Source organism: Nannobrachium achirus (assembly GCF_963921795.1).
Source record: "Nannobrachium achirus genome assembly, chromosome: 2".
Lineage (NCBI taxonomy): Eukaryota > Metazoa > Chordata > Actinopteri > Myctophiformes > Myctophidae > Nannobrachium > Nannobrachium achirus.
Genome location: NC_137811.1, coordinates 66,898,288 through 66,915,943, shown reverse-complemented (window position 1 = coordinate 66,915,943; position 17,656 = coordinate 66,898,288).

Here is a 17,656-nt window from a genome sequence, read left to right as displayed (position 1 = left end):
CTCCGCTGGCCATCTGTTGTTAGCTCCGTGGTGAGGTCCTATGGAACCATACGTCCGCTCTCGAGGAGCGGCTCCACGGCGACGGCGAAAACCCCTTTTGCGGACATAAATCCAAAAAATAAGGGTATAGTTCCAAGCTCGCAGCGTACGGTTTTCCTTAGACCGGGACAAGAAAAGTATACACCGGCACTTGGAAAACGGTTTACTCTCATTAAATCCGGAAAAGCCCCCTGGTGGCAGGTGCGAGTACTGCCCCCCCCTCGCATTGTAGCAGAACAGGGAGCAGTACCGGCAACTGCCACCGGGGGGTTTCTGGGTTGAATGGGAAAACATGTCAGGCTGATTAAATAAGCGATTGAAACCGTTTTCCAAGTGCCGGTATACTTTTCGTGTACTCGGCGATCACGGAACTACCCTTATTTTACAACCCATATGGCAACTAGTAAGGGGCTTTTATAAGATATTTGACCTGATCTGCGAAGTAAATTGTTAGCAAGAAATTTCTTCACCAATGTGTTTCCAAAGGTGCGCAATAATATGTACTAAAAGGTTGAAATTCAACTCCCGGGGGAAACCTCATAAAAAAACTGATTTGTGTTTGTGTCCCATTAATTTACTATACAGGAAAAAAATACAAAAAATAAATATGCTTTAAGTAGCATTTGAGGGGTCAAACTAGGGGTCTTTCATGATGCTGAATCCATTGCAAGCATTTGTTTTACATGAAAAACATTCCTTGGGCTAAAAACGGACCCACAAAATGATGGTTTAGTGACGAATCATCACTTTTCACCGTTTTGTAAGGGCCATTTGTAGCCCTGTACACACCTTTAGAAACACTTTGGCGAAGACATTTCTTGGTAACTATTTACTTTGCAGATTTTCTTATGTTCCCCTTACTAAACCCATATCAGGCCCACAACAAGTTTCTCCAAGTGTCATCATTAAACATAACAGTAAATGTTGTTTCTCCTTCTAATTCAATTGTAGTTAATTATTTACGGTAACTAATAATAGTATCATGATTTATACTTCTATTTTTCTTTTTGGGGGGCATTATCTCGAGTACCCCGTGTACAGGTACCCCCATTTGAGAAACACTGCTATATGGGGCTAGGCTACCTTAGTAGCATGTGTATGAGTACATGCGTGCGTGTGTGTAAGAGAGAGAGTAAGCCAGAGAGCGAGAGAGAGCACTTGTCGCACTTCACATACAGTACACACATAATAGAGTGAAAAGAGAGAGATGTTGATGAGGAGAAAGAGAGAGAAAGAGTGGTGTACGTGTGGAACCAGAAAGGGTGGACAGAGAGGGCGAGAATGGAGAAGAAAGTAGGTTACAGTCAAAAGATGAATGTGGCCTTTGATTTGCGAGTGTAAAACGAATCTGCCGCTAAAATGCAAATGCACGTATCTCCATTTTTCGTCCCCAGGACCAGAACCGCCCTCTCCAGCTCTTAACCCTCAAATACCCAGAACGCGCCCGAGTCGCATTAGATTTTAACCACTTTAACCATTATTTTGTGCTTTAACTATTGAAAAATAGCAGATATACAAGCTCACAGCGCGGCACCGAGTGCCGCGCTGCGAGCTTGTAGATCTGCTATTTTTGAAAAAACATGAAAATCTTTCAATATATATTTTTCAAAGCAAACTTTTGTAACTCAAATCTCTTGTTTCTGGGGGGTCCCTGGAACAACATATTTTGAGATGGGGGTCTGCGACCAAATACATTTCATTTTGGGGGTCCTTGACATGAAAAGGTTTGAGAACAGCTGATTTAGAGGAAGAATTTAGAAGTCGGGTCCAAGAACGGGTCAAAGATATTCAAAGACTTGCACACATTTTCACGATTTTTCTAAAATAGCAGATCTACAAGCTCGCAGTGAGCTTGTATATCTGCTATTTTTCAATAGTTAAAGCATTAAATAAGTGGTTAAAATCGAAAGCGACTCGGGCGCGTTCCAGGTATTTGAGGGTTAAGTAGCGTTGGGTGTATTATCCATCCCTACAGGATGCATGGGGCCTATTCAGATGCTCTGCTCTCTGGCGTCTGTTTAATATCTTTGCTGTGACAGCAGTCTCTTCACAAGAGGAATCTACAGTCCACGGATTAGATGGCGGTTAGATTGGAAAAACAAACATGAAATAAAAAGAGGCACGGCGTGTTCTTTTTCTTTTCCCTGGCTGGATCTCACAGTGAGGAAGCACCACATGCACTCGAAGACACCGCGGTTTGTGCGTGCGTGTGTGCGTGCATGCGCATGCGTGCGTGCAAATGCAGGTGCATGTGTGGTGCTCGCACCTCTGTTACAAATAAAGGTCCCGTATTAAATATTTACATCAGTAAAGTGTAAAAGGCATACAAAACAATTTGCAGTACGAAAGATGAAAGTACTCATTAGGCACAATGGCCAATTTCACAATCATTATTATTATTGGATTGTAATTAGTGATGCGTTAATGTGTTGCTCAAATGGTACAGTAGGCTAAATGGTGCATTTATATTTAGTGTCTTCATCCATGCACTTTACAATATGCTTTACATTCACACACAACTTCAGGAGTCATCAACGTTTTCAGTCCAAGGACCCCTTAGTTGAGAGCGAAGCAGGGACCCCCACAACCTTTTCGTAGATTCCATAGTAACGATGATAATAATTTCATCTTTTGACAGCACAATCGTCAGTGTATTTTGGATTCAATTTAATTTGTGTTTTTATTTAACCACTTGAACCGTCAATACTTAATAAGATTCTTAAGAGATTGGTGAACAAATGCTATTGGCCGGAGTCTCCTGGAGAGATTCCCCCCTTCCACTTGTCCTAGACAATTTGCCCCCAAACTCCCTGTCGCACTTAGAACTACAAACTCACTCCCTAGCTTCTGCCGTGGCCTGAAGACTCAACTCTTCAGACTCCACCTAAACCCATATTGTAACACTCCCCTTCCCTCGGTGACCACACATGAAGCTAGATAACATTTGTAGGTTTAGAAGGGTTTTTTACTGATTAGGTGCGTGGTCTACCTATTGTTTCTAGATTGTTATTCCTACACATTTGTTGTATTGTTGTTGATCCACTGACATATTAGCTTGCTTATTATATTGATGTATTACCTGCTTAATGTAAGTCGCTTTGGATTAAAAGTGTCTGCTAAATGCCTAAACGGTAAAGAATGTCGGCGCTCGGGAGAGTTCTCAAATTCTGCCCGAACCCGACCATACCCGAACCCGACCATACCCGAACCCGACCAACATTTAGGGTAGGGTAGGGCCTAAAATGTAAGCTAATTAATTTAGACACTTCAGAGTTAAACATATGACATTTATTGAAGTATCATAACGTTTATGCAATGATATTGCATGGAGTTTGGCAGATGGGCTCTGCTCTGATGATATACAGATTTATCTGTGAAACCATGACCTACACAGATTCTGATATCTCAGACCCCCAGAGCAGAGCATAATACAGTACAACAACATACATCACTTACATCAATGAATGTACAATCTTAATATCAAACATAACAACTCCAGTGTAGTAACACACGTAGAATAACCATGGAATGAGCCAACCTCCTATCAATCATGGAATTAAGCCAAGGGAGGAGGCCGGGGAGGAGGAGGAATTTTACGACACTGACAAGCACAACCTGCTTTGACAGCTGCTCGAAAAGAATGAACGGTGAGCTGAAGCTGCTTAAAAAGACCACCTGAGTTACCCTGGGAAAGGGGGTGTGTGTGAAGTAGCTAGTGGTGAATGAGAGAGAATGAACGTAGGTACGTGGATTGACTGGAGGCGTATGTGTAAAGAACGATTAGCGAATGAAAGGGGGGGTCCGGGGTATATCTAGGACTCTAACTTCCGTGGCCCAATGAACTACGCTGCGCTAGATTTAGTCGGGCCGGGTAGGGCCTCGGGCTCAATGAAAAAATAAAATATTTGTTTTTATTATTTTATTACTATTACTATATGATAGACCCGATACCATACCCGACCCGACGTTTTCGGGCCGGGTAGGGCCTAAAATGTTTGCTAACTAGTAGGGCCGGGTAGGGCCTCGGGCCTGCCAAGTTAGGGCTCAGTTAGGGCCGGGCCTTAATTTTCAGGCCCGTTGGGAACTCTAGTGCTCGGTTAGGTCAGGGGTTCAGTCAGTGCCTTGCTCGACACGTCAACATGAAGCCAGGACGAGCAGGGTATTGAAACGGCAACCTTACAATTCCCAAGCAGCTCCTCTTGTCCTTGAATATCATTGCTGTGGGGCAGAAACCTCTTTTATGTTTTTTTTTGTGGTGGTGTTTTTGTGTGTAAATTAATGGCCTACTTGATCATACTATCGTCACATTTGTCACTGAGATGTAGTGCAGTAAATTCCTATTCCTATTGAAATAATACATAATACATGTGTCATTTTGTTTGAGCAGGTAAATCTCTTTTCCAAGAGTGACCTGATGGCCAACACGAGGCGAGCATCATTCGACACTGTTCCAACAAACCATACGAGTATCGCACATCACCACAAACAAGTCAATGCAGTATCCAGTTAAAATGCAAAGCAGGATCAGGAACCAAAGTGTCATCACAAAGTGCGGCATATTGACAAAAGTGAAGAGCAATCACATTTGCCACTAGTATAGCCTACTAATCTCTCTATCCTTTGAAATAGATTTCAATTCCCCCATAGTAATGAGCTCAGGTGGCTCTCAAATCCTTCTGCAAGTCATTCCAGGAGGAAAAAAGGGCAGATTTAAAAGATTTTTTTTTTCCACCTCCTAATTCAGTTCTTACTCTCGGAATCAACTATCTGAATGGTATTGAGAGAACGCAGGCGATAGAGTGAACGCACGTGCGTGCGTGCGTGCGTGCGTGCGTGCGTGCGTGCGTGCGTGCGAGCGTGCGTGCGTGTGCTTGTGTGTGAGCTTGTGCTTGTGTGCGAGCGTGTGCTTTTTTTGTGTGTGTGGAGAGGAGTAGAGGTGGGACGTTCGCGAACGAATCGAGTCGTTTGAACGGCTCTTTGAAATCAACGATAGGATTCGGTTCACAGAAGGGAGCCGTTCCTTTCTAATGAACAGTGGTGGGAAAAGTACTCAATTTCTTTACTTAAAGGACTGGCGACACCGGCCGAAAATTAACATTATGATACAGTAGGTCACGTGGTGTTTCTTCAAACAGTCTGAGAAGGAGGCGGGGCCGTATCAGTTAGTAGTGAATGTATACTTCGTCCGTCGTGCGGTGCTGCGCAATGCATACTTCGTCCGTCGTGCGGTGCCGCGCACAACCTTGTTGTTAGCGTGTAGCGTGGCTAGCGCTGCACCGCACGGCTATTTGCGAGAGCTATTGTGTGTGTACACACACACACAGGCTACACACACAGAGTGTATGAGCCACGGACCTCAGTCCTCCGAGACAGCAGGACATATGTCTGCTAAAAGGGCTCAAAGCTGCCGAGGAGGAGGAGATGGCTGGACGCTCGTTCTAAGCTTGCTCCGGTGTTTCCCCCAGTGCGCCTAGAGTTTAGAAACTCGCCTCCCTACCTCCAGTTCAGCCAATCACAAGCTTCAAAAATGAGTGCGGGCGCGGTTTTCCCCCAGTGCGCCTAGAATTTAGAAACTCGCGTCCCGGCCAGGTCCTCCAGTCAGGTTTAGCGGAAGACACAGCAGGGTATGGCCGACAAAACCGTCCCTTAGACGGGGAGAAGCGTGTTGACCCTCGTAACGAATCTCTGACACCTTTTTTGGAGTAGACATGTTCTTTTTTACCGGTCTAATGGTGAATGGTGTATAATTTTTACCCCTAGAACTGATAGTTTTAAAGTTGGTTTAGAAAGTCGGAAACACGCCTCGCACAGCTTTTTTTGGGGCAGTTTCAAAAGATAATGATATGGATACTCGACTCCGCGAGTCTCCGCCCCTCCCCCCATATTAGCCCAATCAAATTAATGTATTGCCGTTACTGTACAGAAAGTACTACTTTCAGTACAGTAACTACAATAAATTAATTTGATTGGGTAATTTAACATGGGGGTACATGACATCATTAAAAAAATTGGCTAATTTGATAGCCATAATTAGCTGTTTTGGCCGTGTCACGCCCCCTTTAAGTAAAAATATCAATTACTGCAATCAAGTAGAAGTTTGGAATGTTCATGTACTTAAAAGTAGTAAAAGTTAAAAAAGTATTGGTATCAAAATGTACTTAAAGTACCGCTACCAATATTAGAACGTAATCATTATGCAGAATGTCCTGTTTCACAGGTTTTCCAATGAGTAAAATGTAGACAAATCATTTAAAAATAGCAGATCTACAAGCGACACATTGTGAGCTTGTAGATCGGCTATTTTCAAATGGCAGGTATTTACCTATATATATGTCCGAAATAAATGTATATAGGGTTGAAGTTATTCGTAATTATAATCACAATCTACAAAGTAACTATAGTAACTGAATGAGCCAGTCTTTTGAACGGCTCTTTGAAAGGAACGGATCCCAGAGATCCGGCTCACTTCAAAGAGCCATAAATCCCATCTCTAGAGCGGAGGTTACATTATTTGAAGATGATAGAGAATCTATTTATGTAGAAAGTAAAAAGTTGGTGCCCCATTTTTTTCAAAGAGTGAAACGGGTCGGCGTTACGGTGCAGTCGCTCCCTCAGTTTAACCCATTCAGGCCAAGAATTATTGAATGCTTTAACCAGTGAAAAATAGCAGATATACAAGCTCACAGCGCGGCACTGAGTGCCGCACTGCGAGCTTGTAGATCTGCTATTTTTGAAAAAGTCGCGAAAGTCCTTCACATGAAAAGGTTTGAGAATCACTGACATAGTAGTCTCTCAAGAACAGACTAACTGAGCTCCAGTTAAGTGAAAAGGACCTTTTCTTTGACGATGGCTGGCCAGATTGCTGACATAGAAGGATTCAAAAGACACTTATAGAACCGGGTCAAAATTCTAATTTTCACGATTTTTCAAAAAATAGCAGATCTACAAGCTCGCGTGCCGCGCTGTGAGCTTGTATATCTGCTGTTTTTCAATAGTTAAAGCATAAAATAATGATACACGATAATGTGTACCCCGTTTTAAATGGTTTAACATCGTGCCCCCGCACACCTAAAAAAAAAGCAGGCTTTCTCGGCAGGCAGCGACACGAGCAGTGCTCCTGTCATGCTGTGCGCCTGTCACAGCCCAGCCAGACACATACCATCACTGTCGGAAACCAGAAACCTCTTATCTCCATATTAGAACTTTTTGTGTTACTGTATATGTTTTTGTTACAGTAAATTGTCATTGTCGGGTGGAAACCTTGTATGTCTAACACCTTCCTTTTTTGGTTATTATTTAAAGCAATTATGACATGCTGTTTTTACCAATCATAACAGTCTTTGTCCTGGTCCTTAAAACGTGTATGTTAAAACTTTCTCTGTGTTCTGTTGCATTTTGACTTGCAAAGATAATATACCTAGATTCCTGTAAGTGGAACGTTCCTGTTCGTCGCCTCTTTTGGAACGCAAACAACCAACCTGGTAAATGGTGCATTTATATAGCGCTTTTATCCAAGGCACTTTACATAGATTGTGCATTACATTCACACACACATTCTTACACCGATGGTGGAGGAAACCATGCAAAGCACCAACCTGCTCACCGGGAGCAACTAGGGGTTCAGAGTCTTGCTCAAGGACTCGGAACCCGGATTTCAACTGGGAACCCTTCGTGCTCTAATGACGGTTTCTCTACCCCTGAGCTATGCCGCCCCTGTGTCAAAGTGGTAAATGGTAAAAATGGTGCATTGGCACAATACAAACACAGTGGAAAGTAACAGGTAAATGGTACATGATGGAAATAGCCCATCTACAAGCACACAACTCCTCGCTGCTTGTATATCTGCTATTTCCACTACTTACGTGCAACACTTTTGTATGGTGGAGTAGGGTTTTAATTTACGAAAAAACATACAAATTTGAAACTTGGAGATACAAGGTTTCTGCCTGATGTCAGTGATGAAATGAACACCCTACTACTTGATCGCAACACAACGTTTGGGCAACAGCATCTTAAGTAGCAGATAGTTTGGGCAACAGCATCATAAGTAGCAGATCGCGCCACGTTTCGAGCTTGCAGATCTGATGCCTTTGCTACAGTAGCCTACTTTTTTAAGGCATGTGCACACACATAGACATCAAAGGGGCCTTGGGCCCTTGACCTCCAGACCATGAATGCGGTTTTTAATATGGTGAAATAAATGCAAATGCCCCTCTTTCCATGCCATACCTGAAGGCAGCATTCAAGAGAATTGTCTTGTTCAAACTCCCCTGAACTTGAATGCAGCATCTTATGTTGAATGTAGAAATCCATGCCATTACGCCACATCTCCAGTATTGACTTGATTATGCTTAGTTCAGTGTGGTAGTATCACGCAATGAAAATAGCAGACCTCCAAGCCCACAACGCGTTGCAGTGCTGCTATTTTCGATATTTTCACCAAAAGGCCCTTTTAGAAATTTCAGCCCCTGCCTCTCAAATATTCTCTGCACGTCCCTGCTGAAAAGTAACAGTTTTTTGGACATATGAGGTTTCCAGCCGACAGAAAGGAAATGTATTCCGTGCTATCGTTGTATCTGAACGCATCACACTGCAAACTCATCATTCTCCTCTGCCGGGCCTCGCAGGCACGCACGCCATTCTTTGATCATGCCTCAACCAGCGGTGATTGAAAGTAGCTGCAGTACATTTATTCAAGTACTGTTACTTACTTGAGTACAATTTTGAGATACTTTTACATTACTTGAGTTATTTCTTCGAGTCCACTACTCAGCGCTCAGTAATCAAATAGGCAAATATTGTCTTTTATTTTTTACGATTATTTAAAGGCTTTAGTTACAGGTTGACTTTGTAGATTTAGCTTGTGATTACAAAACAATACATTAAGCCCTGTTTTAGACATCGGCTGTTTGAAAATAGCAGATCTACAAGCCTTGCATTGTGAGCCATTGTGATCTGCTAAAATTACAACGATTTCAGTACTTTTACTACATAAAGTATATTTTGATGCGAGTACGTTTGTCTTTTTAGCAAAATATGTAGGCCTAAAGGTCGTTGCACACTGCGTTTCTTCGGCCAATTATAAGAGCGAATTTCGGAGCACGTAGATAAAGAAATCAACCTCATGTTATGTCAATCATTTGCAAACTGCCACCTGTTTCGTATATATTTTCGGACCACTACTCTCTCTCCCTCTCTCTCCCCTTGCCCTGAAAAACGCATTTCGCAACGAAAAAACGCAGCAGTGTGCAACCAGCTTAATACGCGAGCTTGTAGATCGTATAAAATAGGGCTAAAGTGGTTCATGTATGTTTTATAATATTATAATTTATACCTGCAAAGTAACTCGTAACTAAAGTTTTCAAATAAATAATAAAAGTACACTATTTGGAGCCGAGATGTAACGGAGTAGAAGTAAAGGAATGGAAATCGGAAACATTCGAGTAAAGTACAAATACCTCAAAATTGTACATAAGTACATTACTTCAGTAAATTGTCGTTGTCGGGTGGAAACCTTGTATCTCTAAGTTTCAAATTTGTATGTTCTTTCGCAAAGTAAAGCCCTGCTTCATCGTACAAGGCCGTCGCACAAAAGTACTGAAAACAGCAGATCTACGAGCAGATCTGCTGTTTTCACTAGTTTAAATCATTTTTAAAATTGAAAATGCAAAACGAACGTTTTTTGGACATACAAGGTTTTCACCCGACAACGACGAAATGTACTTAGTTACTTTACACCACTGAACAGATCCGAGTTACTTCATCCACCGTACGACAGCACACTGCAAACTCATCATTCTCGCTGCCAGTCTCAGCATGCACACACACACACACACACACACACACACACACACACACACACACACACACACACACACACACACACACACACACACACACACACACACACACACACACACACACACACACACACACACACACACACACACACACCGTGCTTTGATCATGCCTCACACACGTGTCAGCCGTATCGGCCTGGGCTTTATTTATTAATTTCCCTCCATGCGGCAACGCCGACAGCCCGAGCAGCGAGCACTGAGGAACTGAGCTACAGCTCCTTTTGTTGCAAACTCAAAGTTTCAGACGCACCCTTTTGTGATTTAGACGTCGGCGGCCTGCCAGAGGGTGGATTTAAGGTCTTGATTTACCGCGTACTTCATAGCATGACGCGTGTCACTCGCCCAAAATAGCAGCTGGCGCTACAAAAAAAAAGTTTGTAGCTCTGCTGTTTTCCACGAGTCACACATAGGCCTAGAGATGACGGAGAATGTAAATGAAGCATTGCTCATGCTGGAAGGAAAGAAGGAAGGAGGGAAGCAGGGACGTGCTGGCCATTGGGAAAAGCGGGACAACTCCCGAACGGCCGGTTCATTCCCGGCCAATCCAGACCGGTCATTAGGGAAAAAAAGTAAAATAAAATGTCAACCTTCGTTCCATTTTGGGGGTGGGCGGCCAACAAAGTAAATCGTCACTGTCGGGAAGAAACCTTGGATGTCCAAGTTTCAAATGTGTAATTTTTTTCACAAAGCAAAGCCCTGCTTCATCATACAAGGCCGTCGCACAAAAGTAGTGAAAACAGCAGATCTACAAGCGCTTGTAGATAGGCTGTTTTCACTAGTTTAAATAATTTTTAAAATGATAAATACAAAACAAACGGTTTTGGACATACAAGGTTTCCACCCGACAACGACGAAATATAACTCAAGTAATTGGCCCACTGGCTTGTCACTTGTCATGATCTGAAATGGCAAATATTTGAGTAGCAGCAGCGCTATAGAGAGAGATCTCTCTCTATAGCGCGCAATGAGGGCCTCTCCAACTCTTTTTCCTGGGCTGAATCAGGGGCCCAGCACGTCCCTGGAGGGAAGGAAGGAAGAGAACTGCATGAATGTGTTATGCAATATGAGGCCGCGCCGCCATAGTCCTAGTGAATCATGATATCACTGTGACTCGTGATGTTGTTTACAATAAGGCTTGGCGATATTAGGAAAACCTTCGATATTCGATAACGTTGTTGAATACCTCAATATCGATATTACTCACGATATAATAAAAGCAAATGCATTATAATGGTTTTTAATGTTTTTTCTGCTTTAGGTCCACTGCCTGCCTCACCCAAATAATGAATAGCAAATCCATGTATGCACACTGCACAGTACGGATAGAATAAAGACATTAAATGCTTCATCTCAATTTTCCAACAATGGTTTAATTGAAATAACCATACCTAGTTGCAGATGGACTGCTTTTTTGCATGTGCTATGCGCAATTGCGCATGCAGAGTGCATTTGCTAATTAATTTGACATCGTCAATATGTAAACCTTGCATGTCGATACCTCGATATCGATACATTTTCGATATACGGTATTGCCCAGCCTTAGTTTACAATGGTGTTTCTTCTGTCTGAAGGTCTGACCAAATGTGTGTTGTTGTCACTGCTGTTGCATCCTATAGGCCCAGGGTCTCACCTGCCAGTCTCACCCTAACCCTCTAGACCAATGGTAGGCAATTTCTAATATCTGATTAAATAAAGTAAATAAAATTTGACTGACCATGCCACATACTGTAGGTAGGACATGGTCCATGGACAACAATGTCCTTGCACTGATGAAACCGGGTAGGAAGAACAAATAGTTCTCTTCCAATTCTTCTTTGAAACTCTTTTGGATAAAAAGCCTCTCTCTTGTTTAAAAAAACAACACAAATTGTGTTTCACCTGCCTTAAACAATACACTGTTTCTCTCTGCTCTAAGAGGAGACATTGAACCCTGAGAGAGCTCTCATTCAAAAAGGGAGGATAACAATGTTCTTTTCAACTTTTTGATGAAACAAATTATCCTCTAAGTGAGGGGCCTGCACAAAATGACAAGCATTTCATTTCATTATTTGCACCTGAAACATTTGATTTCACACGCACATCAGTAATTGTACCACACAGGGACATGCTGGGCCCCTGATTCAACCCGGGAAAAAGAGTTGGAGAGGCCCCTCATTGCGCGCTATAGAGAGATCTCTCTCTATAGTGCTGCTGCTACTCAAAGATTTGCCATTTCAGATCATGATAAGTGACAAGCCAGTGGGCCAATTACATGAGTTATATTTCGTCGTTGTCGGGTGGAAACTGTGTACGTCCGTTTGTTTTGTATTTATCATTTAAAAAAAGATTTAAACTAGTGAAAACAGCCGATCTACAAGCACACAACGCTTGTAGATCTGCTGGTTTCACTACTTTTGTGCAACGGACTTGTATGATGAAGCAGGGCTTTGCTTTGCGAAAAAATTTACAAATTTGAAACTTGGAGACACAAGGTTTCTGCCCGACAGTGACGATTTACTTTGTTGGCCGCCCAGCCCCCAAAATGGAACGAAGGCCGACATTTTATTTAATTTTTTTTCCTAATGGCCGGCCTGGACCGGCCGGGAATGAACCGGCCGTTCGGGAGTTGTCCCGCTTTTCCCAATGGCCAGCACGTCCCTGCTACCACAACCACACGCATCTTTATTTATGAAAACAAGGTGTTGTGTTGCATGTTCCAGTTCCTAAAGTAGCTATTGATTGTGCCCGCAATGTAATTAATGACCTGGAAAGAATTGGCCCACAGACAAACTTACATGCTGACACCTAGTCTAGACTTGAGAGCTCTGTACGGTACTTATGCTTTCACCCTGTCTACCGCAAATATCTTAACCAAAAGTAGCTGATGTGAGCTTCTAGATCTGCTATTCTTGGTGCTGAATGTTCCTCCCCAGAAAAGGGATGCTGCGGTTCAAGTGGTTCATGGGGGAAAACACAGGATGTGATGTAACCAGGGACGTGCTGGCCATTGGGAAAAGCGGGACAACTCCCGAACGGCCGGTTCTTTCCCGGCCGGTCATTGGGAAAGAAATTTAAATAAAATGTCTGCCTTCATTCCATTTTGGGGGCTGGGTGGCCAACAAAGTGTAAATCGTCCCTGTCGGGCAGAAACCTTGTATCTACAAGTTTCAAATGTGTAGATCTTTTCGCAAAGCAAAGCCCTGCTTCATCATACAAGGCCGTCGCACAAAAGTAGTGAAAACAGCAGATCTACAAGCACACAACGCCTCGCACCGTGCTTGTAGATCGGCTGTTTTCACAAGTTTAAATCATTTTTAAAATGATGAATACAAAACAAACGGTGTTGGACATACAAGGTTTCCACCCGACAACGACGAAATATAACTCATGTAATTGGCCCACTGGCTTGTCACTTGTCATGATCTGAAATGGCAAATCTTTGAGTAGCAGCAGCGCTATAGAGAGATCTCTCTCTATAGCGCGCAATGAGGGCCTCTCCAACTCTTTTTCCCTGGCTGAATCAGGGGCCCAGCACGTCCCTGGATGTAACTGTGTCTCTTTTGTAGTTCAGGGCAGGGGTGTCGCACCAAATTCTGGGCCCTGGATACAAGGATTCACTGCGGGCCCCATTTAAACACATATCGACTGGGAAGGCATTATTACACATTATTTTGTGCTTTAACTAAAATAGCAGATATACAAGCTCACAGCGTGGCACCGAGTGCCGCGCTGCGAGCTTGTAGATCTGCTATTTTTGAAATAATCGTGAAAATTCTTTGAATATTTCAAATCCTTCTAAGGTTTTTTGAAAAACCAATGTTTTCCATCTTGAAATATTTAGTTCCAGGGAGCAAAGAAGCTAAATTTGAGTTACAAATGTTCGCTTAAAAAATACTTATATTCAAAGATTTGCACACATTCTCACGACTTTTCAAGAATAGCAGATCTACAAGCTCGCTGCGCGGCTGTGAGCTTGTATATCTGCTATTTTTTTCAATGGCTAAAGTATAAAATAACTAAGGCCCCTCCACCTTGGGCTCTAGTAACTCAGTCCTACTCCCCCCCCCCCCCCTTGTGACGCCCCTGGTTCAGGGAAGAGCAAAGATGTTCATATTGTTAGTGGACCAGCAGATGTGTTTATGGGGGACGCCCCCCCATCGCAGATGTTGGCTGGAAATTATGGCCCGAGACACAAATGATTTGGTGTGGCTATTACGCCGGGTCTTTCTCTCATTACAGGTCTCTGCGTGGCTTTAATCACAGCTATATATCAGTGCAGAGACTTTACAGCGCCAGTCCAACATCGGGTGCTCGTTTTACGCACCGCAAACTCCTGCATGTTCGTTTAACTCGGAGAGGAAGTTACAGCTTTTTAAGAGTCAAATTAACACACAGGGGGATTTGCTAATGTGTTGTAATCTGTGAATGGAGGAATGCCACATGATAAGAAAGAAGATACTTGGGTGACCGGGCCTTATGTTCTTCCCCTGGACTGTGAAACTCACCCCCTGACCACCTGAGAGCTCCACAGTCCACTGGTTTTATGTCCCCTCCCCTATACTGTAGGTCAAGGGTGCCCACACTTTTTTGACGTGAGATCTACTTTTAAAATGACTAGCTCAACATGGTCTGCCCATCCAAAATGTTTTAGCTGAGGGTCTGAGGGGGGAATAGCAGCACTGGCGTTACATTTTAGACAAACACACTTACTGGAAGGGTGAAATAAATGGGAAATACTGGGGGAAATGTCTTCATCCCATTCTGTATAGAAGTGGTAGGTTTTTTTGGGGGGTTCTTTGTAATACTACTGACTCTTGAACAAAGCATTGCATTGGAGGTTTGGCTACTTTCGAAGCCATGAAGGGAGCTGACAGGCCCTTCTTGATGTCATGACATATTATTTTTATATTTTAATTATATATTTTTATTGGCATGTCATGTGGTCTACCTGCACACCCTTGGTGATCTACTGGTAGATCACGATCTACCTTTTGGGCACCCCTGCTGTAGGTCTTTTGCCACCATGTTTTCCTTAGACTGTTTTAGATAGGTTGTTTTTATGCAAAATGATTTTTATTCTGTCTATCTTCTATCTATCTTTCCATATCCAACAGCTGTTACTACAGTTTGTCGCTGGGTTATTTTGCTCGTGAGGTTTTGCTGTATCACGACGTGTTAGTGTTAGTAAACTCTGAGAGTTTGTGTCATCTCCCCCCCACACCTTCTCCACAGAGTCTACGCACGCACGCACGCACGCACGCACGCACGCACGCACGCACGCACGCACGCACGCACGCACGCACGCACGCACGCACACACAGCCACTCATCTGTGAGCTCACTGTCAGCACATGTTAGAGGCAGGCTTATAAGACACACACACACACACACACACACAAACACACACACACACAAACAAGTGCACACACGCTTGCATACACACACACACACACACACACACACACACACACACACACACACACACACACACACACACACACACACACACACACACACACACACACACACACACACACACACACACACACACACACACACACACACAAGCACTCGCACACACGCACACACACGTGTGCACACAGACATGCAACCCACACATCTCAGGAAATGTTGCTGGTCGGGTGGAAACCTTGTATGTCCAAATTCATTCCCTTTTCTTCATTATTATTAAATAACCAGAACGAATTTAAATAGCGAACATACCAGCTCTGCAAGCTCACAACGCGTCGCCATGCAACACGTAGTGAGCTTGTATATGCTATTTTAAACACTTTTCCGCAACACTTTTGTGTGAAGTAGGGCATTAATAATATTATTAATTATTATTATTAATAATATTACAGCAGAGCACCTTAAAGGTGATACACCATGAAATTTCACTTTTTCTATTTTAAAACCTTTTTTTGGGGTCCCACTAGCACCTTCTATCCTCACAAAGTCCCATTTCTGACCGTTGTGTCTTTCTCTGGTTTTGAGAAGGCAAAGGTTAAAAGTATCCCACGGGTTCTTAAAACAGGCTGTCCAGATTTGCTGCCGATTGTGACGTCATCATCGGCCGTTTTTTTTTTTTTTTTTTTATTATTTTTTTTCAACAGATTAATTTTTTTTCAAAAAGATTTTGGGGGGGTGGCGCAGTTCAGGCCAAAGGTGGTACTGCAGCTGAAATGCTCTGAGAGCCACTCAAAAATGAGAGAGGCTCTCTATTCAGGAGTGGTAATTTAGCCTCAAACCTTTTGAAAAACGTTTTTGGGACATAAACAATATGACATAAATACTTTTTAAATGCATGGTGTATCACCTTTAAGTTAGCCAGCCCTAGAGTCGCAACGCTGCTGTCCATCTGCCTTACAGGACTGATGTCGCATGGTATCTTGCCAGACTCCATGCTCACAGTTACCCTAGTGCCTGTAATTAAGGACAAGGCTGGTAAGGTAGGGAGTATGGATAATTATAGACCCATCGCCTTAGCCAGCATACTGTCCAAACTACTTGAAAGGGTTTTACTTGATAGGATATGTGTTTTTATCCGCACCACAGACAATCAATTTGGCTTTAAGGCTAAACATAGTACAGACTTATATATATATGCCTTAAAAGAAGCAGTCGAAACGTATAGAAGGCCTGGCTCTACTATGCTGGTAGGTTTTATTGATGCTTCCCAGGCTTTCGACAGAATAAATCACCACAAGCTCTTCGTCAAACTTAAGCAGAGGGGTGTGCCAGGATGCATCATACGCATCCTGGCTTACTGGTATGCTAACCAGAATATGAGGGTGAAATGGGGGAACAGTTTCTCCTCGCCCTTCAGTGTAGGTAATGGGGTCCGTCAGGGGGGGCTTTTGTCCCCAGCCCTCTTCAATCTTTATATGGACCACCTGTCTAAGCAGCTGGGAGGGTGTAGGACAGGCTGCGTGATAGGAAACACTTTGATTAACCATTTTATGTACGCAGACCATTTATGGCCATCGTTTCTCCTAGTAGTGCAGGGTTTCAGCAGCTACTGAACATATGCTCTGAATATGGGGTTAAGTTTGATGTCAAATACAATGCAAAAAAGAGTGTGGTTATGATATGCAGGACCAAGGAGGACCTGAAACTCAATTTTCCTTTTCCTGTATTTTATGTGTCTGGTCATACCCTTGCTGTTGTAAATATTTGGGGCACATTATGAATGATAAGATGGAAGATGATTTGGACATGTACAGACAGAGACGTATGTTGTATGTGCAGGCTAACATGTTAGTCAGGAAATTTTTCTACTGCTCAGATGAGGTAAAGGCGAATTTGTTCAGAGCTTACTGTACTCCTTTATATACAGCTCCTTTATGGGTGAACTATAAAACAGAGAGTATGCGCAAGCTTAAGGTTGCATATAATGATGCACTAAGGATCCTCCTGAAGAGGCCTAGGGGTGGCAGTGCTAGTCAGCTGTTTCTGTGACTCAGGTCTCACCACCTTCCAGGCTCTCCTGAGAAACCTTATGTTTAGCTTTAAAAGTAGACTTGATGGGTCTCATAATGAGGTGATTAACATGCTGATCAATCCAAAGTACAGCTCTGTAAGATATAGCTCTCATATGTGGAAACATTGGTATGAGTGCCTTTTATAGATGTTTTTATTTGTTCTTTTTTAGATCTTTATTGTCTTAACGAATGTATATTGTTTTTTTACTGTTTGTTTGTCTACCTTTGGCTTCGGCTGTAATAAAGTTTTGATGATTAATTCACAAGAAAGTTGAAATATTGGAGATACAAGGTC